The 15,385-nt window shown below is 43.6% G+C and overlaps 1 protein-coding gene and 1 pseudogene across 3 annotated transcripts in view; one reads left to right on the top strand and one right to left on the bottom strand.

The window, feature by feature from the left end:
• Positions 1 to 15,385, bottom strand: part of LOC146576990 (protein NLRC3-like) — a 460,027-nt gene that overhangs the window by 228,943 nt on the left and 215,699 nt on the right. The window contains exon 10 of one of the 3 annotated variants that reach the window (XM_085268123.1): positions 15,070 to 15,385. This exon is cut by the window's right edge and continues 1,464 nt beyond it. The exons of the other annotated variants lie outside the window; for them this stretch is intronic. The gene's annotated coding sequence lies outside the window, so the exon portion shown is untranslated. Of the gene's footprint in view, positions 1 to 15,069 lie in introns of those variants that run through there. 3 annotated transcript variants of the gene reach the window in all.
• LOC146576995 (uncharacterized) overlaps positions 1 to 15,385 on the top strand; it is a 259,842-nt pseudogene that overhangs the window by 210,276 nt on the left and 34,181 nt on the right.

Genomic DNA, 15,385 nt, shown 5'->3' with positions numbered 1-15,385 from the left:
TGGGAGGGGCACGAAGGGCGGCTCGGCTGAGGAGATACAGTAACCATGAACATATTCGTTCTCTAAATGAACGCCACGAGTTGTTCCCACATCGAGCTGCTCTACTCTGAACTCATTCACACGAGCACTTTCTGCTCGAGTGCTTCCTCTGTTCACAGCCACACTCACGGATGCGCTGGAGAACAGCTCGGGTAAGAAGTGTGAACAACATGCTGGCATTTCATTCTACCTGCAGTGGTCAAATCAAGGCAGTGGTCAAATCTAGCTTCTTTCAGCTCAGGCAGCTGCAAAAACAAAGCCAATTCTTTCACGGCAGCACTTTGAGACAGGCCTTTGTCAGCACTCGGCTGCATTACTGTGATGACCTTCATGTTGGGGTCAGCGCATCATATATTAGTCAAAATGCTGCAGCTCGTCTTTTAACTGGCACTCGAAAGTTTGAGCACATTTCCCCTGTTTTAGCTTCACGTCACTGGCTGCCCATTTCTTTTAGGATTCATTTTAAAATTCTTTCATTTACTTTTAAAGCTCTCCATGGCCTCGCCCCATCTCATCTCTCTGAGCTGCGACAGCCTCATACAGGCCAGCTGATCAGCTGCTCCTGCATGTACCCAGGACTGGGCGTAAACTTAGAGGAGATCCTGCTTTTGCTGTAGCAGCTGCAAACTGTGGAGCGAGCTTCCTTTGGAGATCAGACAGGCCTCTTCTTTACCTGGTTTTAAGTCTTGAAAACCCGCCTCTTTACCCTGAGCTTTGACACCACGTGAGATGTTGGTTTTTATTTCAGTTGTTTTTAGGTGATTCGATGCTGTTTTATCTTGTTTTGTTTTCATTTGATGTTTTATGTGTTTTATTTATTTATTTTGCTGTTTTCTGTTGTTCTATTGTTTTAACTTATTTTCCGTGCAGCACTTTGTTCCTGTGCTGGCTATTTTAAAGTGCTTTATAAATAAGATTGGATTGGATTGGACTGCCACCAACAGCTCTGTAACACACTGTGCACACAATGCTATCATTGTCTTTTCTTTTTAGCTGCTTTTACATTTTAGTTGCTGACTTCTGATAAACTGAATAAAACAGGAGAACACACAACCTGGAAATCTTCAACCACACACAAAATACATACGTTTCCCTGGTAAAGTACACAACCTCTGCAGTACCGCTGAGTTTTCTACAAGCGCACAAAGCTGCTACCAGCTCTGCTGCTGTGACCTGTGTTACCTGTGTTAGGCTCTTACATCCATACGATGGTTGAAGGACCGGCCGTGTCCCGTCTTCCTTCTGTGCATAATCGTGGCCCCTGCTGGAAGCTGACCCCGTGTGTGTGGATCTTCTCCTCCCGGCCTATCACAGTGAGGAATGGAGGTGGTGTCAGTGTGGGTCAGTGTCACTGGGAGCTGTGGGCGTCTCCACAGTGGGCCTGGGAAACTTTGAAAAGATGTTTTCTTCTTTCGGCCATAAAATCCAGATCTTGGTTTCCTCTTTGTGAGCACAACAGAGACTCCCCTTGTTTCTTACACAGCCCCCCTTTGGCTTTCATGCACACACACCCACTCAGGGAATAAAGTCACTGCAGCCATTTAGCTGCTTCTCAGCACTCGCTGCATAACCTGAGGTTGGTCAGCCGGTCGACTCGTCGTGCATAGTGACAAATGAGGGATTTCAAATATTTCCAAAGCGATGCATCAGGTTTCTTTGCAGATGAAGTGAGACGTGGATGTTTCACAGCACCAATGAAGATTGTGTTTAAGTGCAGCCGGGCGCACGCTCCCCCAGCGACGCCAGCTTCTTCTCACCGTGCAAACACTTTGATTTGAAATAGATTACAGCCGTGAGTGTTTGACTGTGATGGACTGGTGATGTGATCAGGGTCGCAGGTTTCCACCCGCCTCGTCTCTTTGCATGCAGTGAAGGAAACTATGCAAACTATGCAAGGTGTGCAGTAACAGGTCTGAACAAACCAGCAGCAAATAACTTCCAGTCTCCACAGGTTCAGTGCAGCTGGTGTAACAAACGTTTGGTTACAACATATTAATGTTCGCACACTGCTGTAAAAACAGTTTTATTAAAATGAACGTGCACTTTTGTAGAAGCTCGTGGTGAACGCTCCACTGCCTTTGTTTTATTGTTACTATTATGTTGTGATGGGTTGAACAGGATGACTTGAGACGTGTGCGATGTGACAGAATAGACAGATGGAAGCCTTCATGTTGGATCAGAACGACGTCGGGCTTGTTGGTCTGCTGTGGTTTGATCAGAAGACTTCCTCAGATCAGCACCGTGGCCCTCCTCTTCCTCTCCCCCATCTGCTTCTTCTAGCAGCTTCCAACACACTGAGGTCTCTGACAGTGAGAGTGACTCCAGTGTTCCTGTAACTTTGAAGCAGAGGTTCAAGACAGATTTGATCTTTCCTTTCCTTCTGTTTGGGATTGAAGTGATGTAATATCAGGGGGGGCAGGGGGGGCTATGATGTCCTGTCATTCTCATGTAAATCTGTGTTGGGAACATTAATGTTTAATCTGTGTGTGTCTGTGTGGGTCTGTGTGGGTCTGTGTGGGTCCGTGAAATCATCCTGATTTCTTTAGCTCATGAACACCGTGTGGGGTCAGTGTTAACAACATGGTGCAGAAAGGAAACACAAGCGTGGAGTAGGTGGGATTGTGCAAACGGTCGCTCGTGCATCAATCAGCTCCAGCTGTGATGCATCTCTTTGATTAGTGGGAGCAGCAAACTCCATCCAGACAGCTTCCTTTGTTTTTTTCACTTGACTGATCGATCAGCGCACAGCTCCGTTTAGCACACACGCCATCTTTAACGACGGCGTGGAGTTTGTGCCCTGTTCCTCCCACACACGAGTGTTCGTTCATGTTCGGCCTTTGTGTCTGAGCGTTTCCTCTCGGTGTGTCTGTAACGAGGAAGCCACGGGCAGGACGCACACAAACGTGTGGCTGCCGAGTGTGCGAGTGTGGCAACGTGTGGCAACTATTCTGGTTTGCCAGCGACGTTTCCAGATAAACACTGGTGGCAGCTGCTGCCATGGCAACACCATTGTGCTCCCTCCCTCCCTCCCTCGTCTCCCCTCCCTCTCCCCAACCACTCCTCTCTCTCATGCTCCGCCGGCTCAGAGAGCGAGGACCAGAGAGGAGAGAGGTCAGCTCGATTCAGAGGACAGAAAGAAGAAAGGAATAACCCGGAGTGGACGGGGACAGGATGAGCGAGGACAGCCACTCCCACTACAGGCTGGACCCCAGCGATTGCCTCAACGGGCTGGGACAGAGGAGGAAGAGACCCAAGAAGGTAAACGAATAGATGGAGAGCCACGTGGTGCAAAGTGTGTAAGGATGGAGCACCCCACCCTGCAAAAAGAGAAAGGAGGTGGGGTTAGGTGAGGTTTGTTTATGTGCAGACGAGCGTCCACATGATGTTAGGAGCACCGAACCATCTCTCACCCCGTCGTCTCCTGTGGAGTGTGTGGCTGCTCCCCCACAGCAGTTGTATCCTCTCTCATATCCTCCGTCTCCTGGTGTTGTGTTGCTCCACAGTGAGTCGTAGTAGGAGGCTCACATGCTGTCAGGGTGGGTCCCTGCTCGCTCTTTGTGTGCCTGTCGTTGGGGGTTTTGGTGTTTGCAGCTATCAGGAGGTTTGTGTTGTAGCCTGATGTGAGAAGTGTTGTTATTATCATCATTTTTAACATTTCTGCACCGCTACAATAAACAGACACACACCCATCAGCCTGTTTACAGATCTATACGCCCATAAAGATGTGAAATACGCCATACACATGTGTTCATATGTATTATAAAATAAAGAGGTAAACTATTTGCTGTTTGCTGTTCAGATTGATTCATAAATATGACCTCAGCACGTGAAATCCTTTTGTTGACGTCCCTAAAAGCTCGTCTTAATATCACGTCAGACTAACGAAACCGTACAACACAAATAATCAGACTAAACCAGGATTGTGCGTCTGTTGTTGAGAACATTGTCAGTAAACCACAGATCAGTGTTTATGTACCAGTGACGTCCTGTCAGTCTCGATGTAATGATTCCTGACAGCACGTCTTTGTGTGCCACCTGCTCGCTCAGCAGCTACACAACCCAGGAGCTCAGTTTTGAAACAAACCTTAGCACAGTGTTTGTGTGTCCGCCGGGAGCGATGTCTCACTCCGTTTCCATCCTTTTCTCGTGAACAGCGATCTGGTGTTTCTGAGGACACAGAAGCATCCAGCGTCATTATTTTTGTGTATGTCGTGTGAGCTGAGAGTGGAGCGCTGCAACCAAAGGTAGTGAGCGCGTCGGCCTTTAATGTCGCGGCTGGTTGTGCGATCGTGTCGCCGCTGAACTCGTGTGGCCTGAAACTGAGAGTTTGTCTCAGGGATCTTTACATTTGAAGTCAGGTAAACAGGAGCAATCATCCAGTGAACTAACAGAACATTCAGGAGCAGTTTACTCTCATGAATGTCAGACAAACTGAGGTTTGTGTGTCAGTTAGATTCTTTAAGTCGTTAAAGTGTCTCTGTTAGGAAAAGCATCTGTTTCCTCCACTTCTGCAGAACTGCGTGACCTGTAGCATCATTGCAGGAAGTATCCTGTGACAATGAGTGACTGCACATCATCATTATCAACACATAAACCTGTGGTCTGGACCTGCAGTTCTTATTTTTACTGTCTGGTTTTGTGTAAAGCAGCACTTCAGTAAGCACCTGTGAAGCACACAGTCATAGTCGAGTAATGAAGCGATCCATATGTGAAACATATTCCACGTCTACAGGATAGTGGAGGTTACATGGGTCAACCTGGCAAACTGTACCAGCACATGTGATCACACTGATAGCAGAACACAGGTATGTGAGTCTCTACGACGAGGTCAGAAACCAGTAACAAATGTTTCATGTGATTCGTTTTTCTCCAGTTTGTCTGCAGTGAACCTTAAATACTCACTGAACCAGCTGTTTCCTGATGTGGTGACGTGTGTCGGTGATGAAGCCAACACTCTGTCCAGTGTTGGGCAAGTTACTTGAAAACAGTAATCAGTAACTAATTACTTCCCAAAAAAAGTAATCCTGTTACTTTACTGATTACTTATTTTCAAAAGTAATTAATTACTTAGTTACTTTTTAAAAACACGATTTCCAACCTGAGTAGGTGATAAAGCGATAGATCTTTCAGCCCAATTCTACTTTTTCTGCATAATCCATCATACAAAATGTAATCAAATGGAAAAGTCTCTTTTTAAAACTTGTTTTATTAGATTTAATCTTTTAACTTTATGCATCAAGCAAAAATTAAATTATATGCAACATTCTCTGACTGGAAGAAATTAGTTTAACATTTAAACCTATTTTCTGCACATTCCAGCTCATAAAATAAAATATTTTTTGTGTTTACACTCAGTCTTTCAAATAGATGCAAGTAAAACACAGCAGAAAATAAATAAAGTCAAAGACTCAGCGGTCCTGTTGCTCTATTTTCACCTGTAAAGCAGGAGTGGGGTAGGCGGAGGTTTACCCTGGTGCAGGTGTGCCGCGGTCAGTGGAAGAATCCGCGAGTTTCTCTGTGAGTTTCCCATTACGTCGTAGCTACTCGGTGCTTGTTGGAAGTTTAGGGGTTTTTTCGCTGTAAAAAGAAGTTTTCTTCCCACGCACAGCGGACACTAATGTTTTTGTCACTTTTTATGGAATCAAACTCAAAGTAAGGTCAGTACTTCCACGCTTTAAACGCTGCACGCTCATACTCTCTCTGCACTCGATATGTGATCCATTGTTGATCTGCACACAGCTGTTGTCACTAACGGCGCCCTCGCTTACGTCACTGTCGTGAGACATTCTCGCAAAAAAATCACGGTTTTAGTAACGCAGTAACGCAGCGTTCCTACGGGAAAGTAACGGTAATCTAATTACCGTTTTTGCAATAGTAATCCCTTACTTTACTCGTTACTTGAAAAAAGTAATCGGATTACGCGTTACTGGAGCGTTGTTCTCCTCTGTAACAAAGCAGTGATAAAGGAATAGATGCTGATTTTATTAACTTGTGTCTTTGTGCTGCTGGATTCAGTCTGAAGCAGGCAGCAGTGCTGAACCTACCAGTGTAAATGTGATGGTGGAAGCAGAGGCCAGCACTTGGCAGTGCTAAACACAATAAAAGACTCACAAGTTCCTGCTCAAAGGTCAGCTGCCTTCAGATCAATCATTAACCTGCAGCAGGTTGTGGCCTGATGTGTTTGTAAGAGTTTCACTTTCAGGAGGAGAAGATTTAAACGAGTCACACAAATGTGAACTACAAAGTCTGTGACACACAATTTATGCAAACTGCATGAAATCTGACCTGAAGAAATCCAGTCTTCTGCCTGTTGTGGTTGTGACAGCTGCTCGTAGGAGAGTTTGTTTGTAGGAGGTGGAGATGTTCTCAGATCAAGTGCGTAATCGTCTCTTTGTGTAGACGCTAAAAGCTGTGAGCCAAAACTCTCTGCTCTGAAACTCTTCACTCAGTCCTCACGCTGAGAGTTTAGAGGCTGAACTTCTTGTTCCTCCATAACACTTTTCATGAAACAGCAGAAATGAGCTTGTGTTTCTCAGCAGTGCGCACACAGAGAACCGATCCTCTCTGCTCAGTCTGAACAAATCAAAGTGAAACGTCAGTGAAAACACAGCTGCTGATCAAACTGTGTCAGATTAATGCCTCAATGTTTCACTGTGACGTTAAAAAATACATAAAAACGATTTAAAGAAGTAGGAGGCAGATTTTCACAATAAGAGCACTTTGTTTTTAATTCAGTTAATGTCAAACTGTCATCAACACCTCTGTGTTGTCTCTGAGCAGATTCAGGCATTACTCAAATAATAAAGGCTTTCTTTCACTATTATACTTTTCATTAGTCTCCAGGTTGATGATTATAAACAGAATTATTAAAGTTTTTATCATTTCAGGCTGAAAATCAACATGAATTTGGTTCTAATCAAAGAAGCTCCTTTAATGTGTGTCATTAAAATCCTCACACAGACTTAAAAAGGCGACATTAACATTAAAATAAATGAAAGAAGCTTCAGCTGAGAGCTTCATGCAGTCATCATCAGCAGCTCATAGCAGTCACAGCTCTTTATTACGCAGCTTTGCAGGAATTAAAGTGGCTGAAGTGTCAGAGTTTGTGTGAGAAGCTGCTTCATGGACAGCTGTACACACGTCTTTATTATTTCTTCATAAATCAAACACACAGGTTTGTCTGCAGATGATTTAAAGTGTGTCGTTGTGCAGTTAAAGCTGTTTGTGTGACGCCCTGACCTCCTGTGAATGAAACAGCCAATCAGATCCATCAGAGAGAGAGCAGGAAGTTTTGTGTGTTTGTGACAGAACAAGGAAACAGTGATGATGATGAACATAAAGGTCCTCTGATGTTTCCTGTTACAGTAACGCTTGTTCATCTGTTGCTCTCCTACACTTTCCTATAAATAAAGGAGAAAAAGTGCGTTTAGTTTCATTTCCTACAGCTCAGAGTTACACTTCACATTCCTGCTGTCACATCAAAAAGCTTCACTTTGGTCCAACATCTACATGTTAACATGAAACACAGACAGACTCAGAACATCTGGAACATCTGCACTTTGACCCAAACTGTTATAGCAGGATATTTTCTGCATATTTCTTATGTTGGACCTGTTTGAACTGTAAACGACCTGTAATCATCTGTAAATGGTGTGAGACACACTGAGGCCACCTACAGGGCAGCTGGGGAACAGCAGGGATCTGAAATCATACGAGACGTTAGTGAGTGAGAAGAACAAACGGACTTAAGATGGCTCGAAGTGATCAAAGTTGATCTAAAACAGAAGATAAATCCACTGATTCTTTGTAAAGTTCATCTGCTGCTCACATGAATCCATGAAAGATTTATTTCACTGAATGTTTCTTCAAAGCTCATTTCAACCTGTTGAAGTCATGAATGAAAGTGCAGACTGAGAGTGGATCACATGATGTTTGAGGTGTGTCATGTGACATGTTCAGTATTGTCACACATGTCTAGATTGTCCCTGATATCATAACTGCTCAAACACTGATGATTATATTTGAAGAATTATTCCTGATGGCAGCAAAGTTTGAATGGAGCTCTCTGTCTGTGCTGATTTGTCGCCCTCTGGAGGTCAAAGCACAAACCTACAGGGCAGGTGAGGAACAGCAGGGATCTGAAATCATACGAGATGTTAGTGAGAAGTTAGAACAAACGGACTTAAGATGGCTCGAAGTGATCAAAGTTGATCTAAAACAGAAGATAAATCCAAAGCAGCATCAGATGAATGTTACCATTTCCAGTTACGGTGCCCTTCATCTAATATGGAAATGTGTTGTTGTTTTTTGCCGTGTTGTTGTTCTTCCTATTGTGTTTAGGCCAGAGATGCTCTTCAAACAGCTGACAGACATGACCACATTACAAGAACATGGTGTGAGTCCGATTTGATATTCCAGTCAACGCTGAGAGACCTTAACCAGGAAGTCAGAGGTCAGCTGATGCTGCGAGCAGGAAGTGAACCAAGGGAAAGGTCCACTCTACTCAATCTCAAAGAAAATATGCTGGTATTTGTTGATGTTGATGGTACAATAAAAATATATAATATAATAAATAATAAAATATCATGTGATGATGAGATGTGTTGTTGGTGTTTGTATTTTCTGTAAATGTCTTTTTTAATGTAAATGCTTTGTTCCAGACGGACAGGGAATCAGTTGCTGTACGATGACATCATCTTGATGTTGACGAGGAGGGCGAGAAAAACTAGTTTTGTCCTGCAGATGGCGATCTTGCACCGTGTCCAGAGAGCCGACACTTTGATGGTGCTGCTCTACTCAGCTTACTTTAGCCTGGGTTGGACTCTATATGAGCAGCTTCCACTCTGGTTTCACTCTTAAACACACTTGTTTGATTTCACTTGTAAAAGTTGAAGAATAAATATTTTATTACAAAATTATTTGTTGATGCATTTTTTTAGGGTCAAATATCTTGTTTGATTTGAGGAATGAACTGTTAGGGTGGAAAAAGTGAATCAGGTTAAAATAGTGGTGCTTTATATCAGTGAAGATGTATAATGTAATTTAAAATGTTGATGATGGGTTGTAGTGGGCTTGTACTTACAAAACTGCCTCATTTTATTGGAACGATCCACAGTTGCATCCACTCACGGATGACATCTGACATCATTTGACATCTGGTCTGAACACGTTTGTACACAAGATGCCTCAGTTCTGGATGTTCCCACAGACTCCTCTGTGCACCTAAAGGAAAGGTCAAGGGTCAGCAGCACATGTAGTTGGGACAATTCTTCAGTCGCACAAACTACACAATCATTTTCCTCCAATGACGACTTTTCACTTGCAGAAATGGTCCTGTGTGATTTCCAGGCTGTGATATAAAAACTAGTTCCTAATGGCAGCGACTCACTCAGTAAACATGTGTTTCCTTCACCAACCTCACACACAGATCCAATAAGATCAGGAAGTGGGCAGTATAGTACAATATGTGTTATTCTGTGCTGCACTGCCCAAACTAAAGATCTGCTGAAGTGTTGGAAATGATCCAGATGTTTATTTTGGACGATACAGCAGAAGATCAGACATGAAAGTGGAGATAACACAGAAGACCTGCAGCAAAGGTCAGAGGTCAGACTGGGCCCCTGGATTCAACAATGAGCCAATGATCATCAAGCAGTGACTAAAGCAGAGCCCTGACCTTCTGACATTCATCACACAGTCAGAACAAATGTCTGCTGATGACTTCATCTCATGAAACGACTGATAGATGTCAGTTCATTGATCAGCTGAGCTGCTGATCTTCATCGTCACAGAAACATTCAGCTTGTTTCAATCAGTAAATAACTCCCACTACTCCCAGTTTGAACTGTTCCCACTCAAAATGCTGTGAGAACAATGATCATTGTAGAACTTCACAAACATCACGTGTTGTTTTCCACATGTAAGATCAGCAAACACACAGAAACTTCCTGTTGCCACACACGGCCTCTAAAATCTCTTCCACGCTTTCTGTCTGAAGTCCACTCTCTGTGTCGGATCCACAGGAAACAACAAGATCTTATTAACATGGTTTTCAATGTGTCTCCTTCCAAAAAGTCCAACCAATGAACAAATGTGTGTATTTGTGGAGGCCGAACAAAAGCATGACACATTTCTCTGTTTCTATAAACTGGAGTCAAACACAAACATGAAGAGTTTCACTGACAGACTCCAAAATGCCCCCACAGTGGATCAAAGGGAAATCCTACAGTGTGGCCAGAGACTCTTAATGGCTCCAACATCAACACATCCACAATGTTGGATCCAGTTCTGCCTCACAGAGTTACTAAGACACACCCTCTGCCAGCATCACAACAGCTCCACCTGCTTCACCTGCCTCCTCAGCATCTGTACACCTGAAGAGAAAAGAAAGGCTCCAACAGCTCAAATCTACAAAGGATTCATGAAGTTTCATCCAACAATAACATGTTTGCCTTCCACAGTGTGCTGTTAGACACCACTGTACCTCTGCCATTTCAAAAAGAGCAGCTTGGGAACATTTTGGCTCCAAACACTTTGTGTTTAAGTTCTTTGTTTTCTTTGTGAAGCCGACAACATCTGGAGCTTTGTGACTCATAGAAACATCATTTTGTTCTTTAGATGACAGCAGATTGGGACTGAATAATCAATCACTATCAAACCAATAAAGACAAACATGCTGATTTTACAGGAACTTTGTTGGAGAAGCTGCAAAGACATGAAACTGGTGGAGATCCCAAACCAGTTGATAGTGCTGGTTATTCCAAATAAAGCTGTTTCCCTTTGAGATGAAATGACTTTGTGTCCTGATATATAATAAAGATGTTGTTGTTTTTGAGCCCCTGTATTAAAAGTAGTTTAAAGTCAGCTTGAGTTTGATGTCTTTATGTCAAAGCTGCTCATGATGTTGAGCTGCTGATGGAATAAAAACAATATAAAAGCATGTAGTCCAGACTTAAATGTAGCCTGTTGTTAGCTGAGGTCCACACACAGTGTTTGACAGTGTAAAGTGTGTGAAAGGGCTGCTGGTGGAGCTCACTAGGATGAGCAGGTGACCACGAGGTGGAGAGCAGCTGGCCTGGCTTTGACCCGGGCCACGCCCCCTTTCTCTCTGCTTTGCTGTCACTTATCTTCACTGCTCTGTCCAATAAAGCTGAAAAAGGCCCCGAATCAAAGAAATCTGCTGCAGCCTCTGAAACGTCTTCTGTTTCCTTCCCGACGGCTTTTTCACCGTCAGCCCATCAGACAGTCCAGCAGCATTTATGATGATGTCATGATGTTGAAGAGGCTGCTACGGTGGCCTCCCATGACCCCCAGCCTCATCACAGCTGAGATGCAGACATTTGAAAACATTCAGCAGACAACTGAATAACAGTCCAACACAACAGTCTGTGTGCAGACACACACTGACCTTTCATATAGTCAAACACAGCTGGTTGAGTCATTTCTCTGTGAGTCTAAAGTGAATCTAGTATTTGAAAGTCCACTTCCTGTATTTGTTGTTGAAGACTTCTTCAGCTTCTTCTCAAGGACATCAGCTGCTTGTTTGGCAGCAGAGGCAGTTAAGAAGCTTCCTGAAAAACACTGAACAGTGAGTTCACTGTGGCATATGACAGATTCAGCTTTCTGTGTGCAAATGTGTCTGTGTCGACCTTTCAAATGCTGTTGAATCCAAAACATCAGCGGCTCCTCGGCTGCTCACTTCATGCACTTCTGTCTGTGTGACAGTCCAATGACATCACAGCTGTTTCCAGCCCCAGTGTCTCAGGACTGGACACCTTTAAACATGTCGAGGATCAAACAGCGTCCAGCTAAACACACATGAAACTATCAGAGCTGACAATCATTCCAATAACATCTAATGGTTCATGTATGTAGACACAGGACTACAAGGAAATGGCTCTCAGCATCTGGCTGTGGGAACACACGAGTCCCTGTTTGTGTTCAGATTGTGTGCATGTTTTAGACGTGTGTCACATGTAGAAACACAACAATCCCACAATGACACACAGATGTGTTTGACACAGCTGTGCAGCTGTAAGTTGTTTCTAATGATTCATTGAAGCTCTTCTAACATTCTGGAGACGATCAGTACATGAATCTGTTCAACACGACAACAATTTGACTTCAGTGTGAACGTTTGCATTAAATAACCTTCTTCATCCAGCTGACAGCATCTTCATCCTATGATGTGAACAGTTCCTCCTGTTGATGACAAACCTCTGACAGGATCTGCTTGAGGAGCTTTTTCATGTGCAGCTCTCTGAGCTCAGGGCTGAGCTGCTGTTTCATCTTTAAGAGCTGCTGCCTCCTCGCCGGACTTGTTCTCCTCTTCTTCTCCTAATGACACCATTTCTGCTTCATATTAAATTCAATAAAGATGCTGACATGTATCTGTAGCAACAACATCATTGAATCTAGAACAACTGGAGCCAAACCAGTGGCTCTGCTGGGATCACTGGTGAGCCAACACTTCCTTGTTGATGCAGATTTCAGGGCTTCCTTTTGCTCCTCCGTTATAACTGTTCTCTCTTCTCAACACATGATGACACAAAGGAATCAGCAGTGACAAAGATGATGCTGAAGAGAAGCACACACTTCACACATATAACAGAGCAGTGCAGTTACACACACCTCTGCTCGACATCAGGCCTCAAACAAAGACACAAAACACTAACTTGACTCTAAACAGAAGAAACGAGCAGCTGTTTCTGTTCTGTGCTTATTTATATTTGACACACATGCTTCTCTTTGTGCAAACACACATCGCACTATAAGGGTAACCTCGCACACAATGATTGGACAGCACAGTGATGATGCTGGGAGATCCTATACGCAGCAACACAGAAACACTGAGAACTTTAAACAATGATGGAAAGTGTTATAAATGACTTGTTGGCCTCTGATCTGTCACAAACAGCTGAAACGTGTCTCTCATGAGTCACATGAAGGTTTTTGACAGAAAGGACAAAAAGTAGCTGCAGTCAGTTTGTGTCATTTTTATATTTATTCATCTGGGAGAAAAATCTGAGGGACATTAAAATGTGTTTTCAACAGAGACAAGAACATGAATATAACAGAACAGGTAAATGAACATGTTTCAAGTAAACAGCTGGACTGATCAGGTCCAAACACAGAGTGATAAACTTGTCAAACAGCTGTCATATCTTTATATAGAAGCTCTTTATAAATGCTGCTCACTGCAGTCTGTTTACTAATAATGTCAAAGTGTTAGAAACACAGAAACATCAGAATGGTCTTTGTTCACAGAAACCTGTCTGGGATCCTTTGTTGTTCTTTTGATGCAGAGTTACATTATAAATATAAAGAGTTATTTCAGAGTCTCATCAGTTTTCCTGCATGTCTTTATTTAACACATCAGCAGGGCTGAAGCTCTCATGTTAAACACACACTGATCTATGGACACGTTCATGTGTTTCTAACAGAACCAGGCTGTTATCAGCCTGCACTAACATTATGTCACACACACTGAATGTAACAGTGACAGTTTACATCATCACACAATCAGCTGTGATTGTTTCACTGTCATCAAACGAGTCAACAGGAAGTAGAATCAATAGAAACCAATCATTTACTGACAGCATGTCTGATGGAAATAAGTGCAGATTATGTATGAAGTCTAACTGCACACAGTAACTGTGTTACAATAAGGACTTAACAGCGCCCTCTGCTGGAGTGTTTCAGTACTGCGTTAACTAGAATACACCACCTCCTCCTCACACCACCTGCTACAGCTCTACTCTTCTATGACTACAGTCATCCACAGCACTGATGTGAGGTCACATGGTTCATATGTAAGGAGCACAGCTGACCTCAGGTCAGTTTAATGACTGTGAGCAGCAGCTGTGTTATTGTCACTGTGACAGGGAGACACTCTCAGACACAGCGCTCATGTCAGCTTGTTCTCATGCAGGAGGATCAGGAGCTCCATGTTTGTCTTTCTGTTTGAATCATGATGTGTTTGTGCCATCAGAGTCTGTCATGAGTACTCAGGGTTTCACAGCAGCTCTTCTGGATGCTGACGAGGACTCCAACCTCATGTTTCACCTCTCTGAGCTTCTGATGTCTGTGAACACTCGTGTTTCTTCTCTGGGCTCATCTGGACAAAAACACCTTTCTGTGTTTGGCTGCAGCCTCATTCTGACTGACAGGAAGTGTGTTATCCATGAGCTGCACTTCTGTCAGGAAGTTTCCTGCTGTGTTTCCTGTCTGTGGACAAACACGAGTGTTCCAGCTGAGGACTTGGTTCCTTCCACCTGTCCATACAGGACATCACGCTGTCTGCAGCTCTGTAAATGCAGCTGCAGGTCCTTCCACGTGCTGCTCTGTATTTGTGCAGTTTGTAGTGTGTCCTGGGAAACGTAGCACACATGGTGTTCTTCTGCTGTTTCCTCCTTTCACTGAGTGTGAAACACTGACGCTGTGCTGTTGTTCACAGAGGGGAGCTGATTCTAGCTGCAGCTGGACTCTGTCATCTAACTGAATGTGTTGGTGCTGATCACGGGGCTCTGAGGGGGGAGCAGCAGGAGGACTCTGGATGCTGACGTCAGTGTATCTGTGGAAGCTCCCACAGCGTGTCTGTCATTCAATATTGTGCTGTATATTGTATCTATGCAAAGATGAACAGACTGTGTGTTCACTGGTCTCTGTGCTGCAGCTCTGATGTCATCATCACTCCCTCCTCCACCCTCAGCAGTCCCAGCATGCTGCTGTGGTGCACCCCACCCTCACTCTACACCTGAGCCACAGACCACACCCTCCACCTCAATATACACCACAGTTTTCTCTGCTGTGGAAATGAGATCAGGAGGAAATCATCATTATTATTATTTAATAAACGCTCACATTAATGTGGGCTTATTTGTTTCATATTAGAAACATTAGTTGAGTGTTTTTAGTATAAAATGGTCAAAGTCCCTCTTTTTGCTCCTCCCCTCACCTGTGGATGGGCGGTGCTGTTACCGTGGTGACAGCTTGGATGTGTTTCAGTCCTGCCTGGTTATCACTGCAGGAATCTTTCACATTTATTACAGGTAATAACTCTGATTTTTCTGTGTATTATGAACCAAATGTATCCTGATACACACAGAGATGGATGAGCAGAGGTTGTTTTTGCAGTTTATGTAGTTACTATGGACTTAATGCATACATATTATTAAAATTAGGGCTATAACAGCTGTATTGATGTATAGCAACTTGAAATGCTCCCACAAATGGCTCCACAGCATGTAAAAATATAACAAAAGCTCTGGCGGACTTGGTTCTGTGGTCAGTCTTAAAGGGTGAAGTTAAACTCTGTAATCTTCACTGTGTCACAGAGTTCAGTGAG

Source organism: Mchenga conophoros, linkage group LG3, assembly GCF_057382185.1.
Source record: "Mchenga conophoros isolate Kocher_MC1m ecotype Shallow Benthic linkage group LG3, M_conophoros_male_GT1.1, whole genome shotgun sequence".
Lineage (NCBI taxonomy): Eukaryota > Metazoa > Chordata > Actinopteri > Cichliformes > Cichlidae > Mchenga > Mchenga conophoros.
Note: the sequence above shows the minus strand (reverse complement) of the source record. Positions and strands in the feature narration are given on the sequence as shown.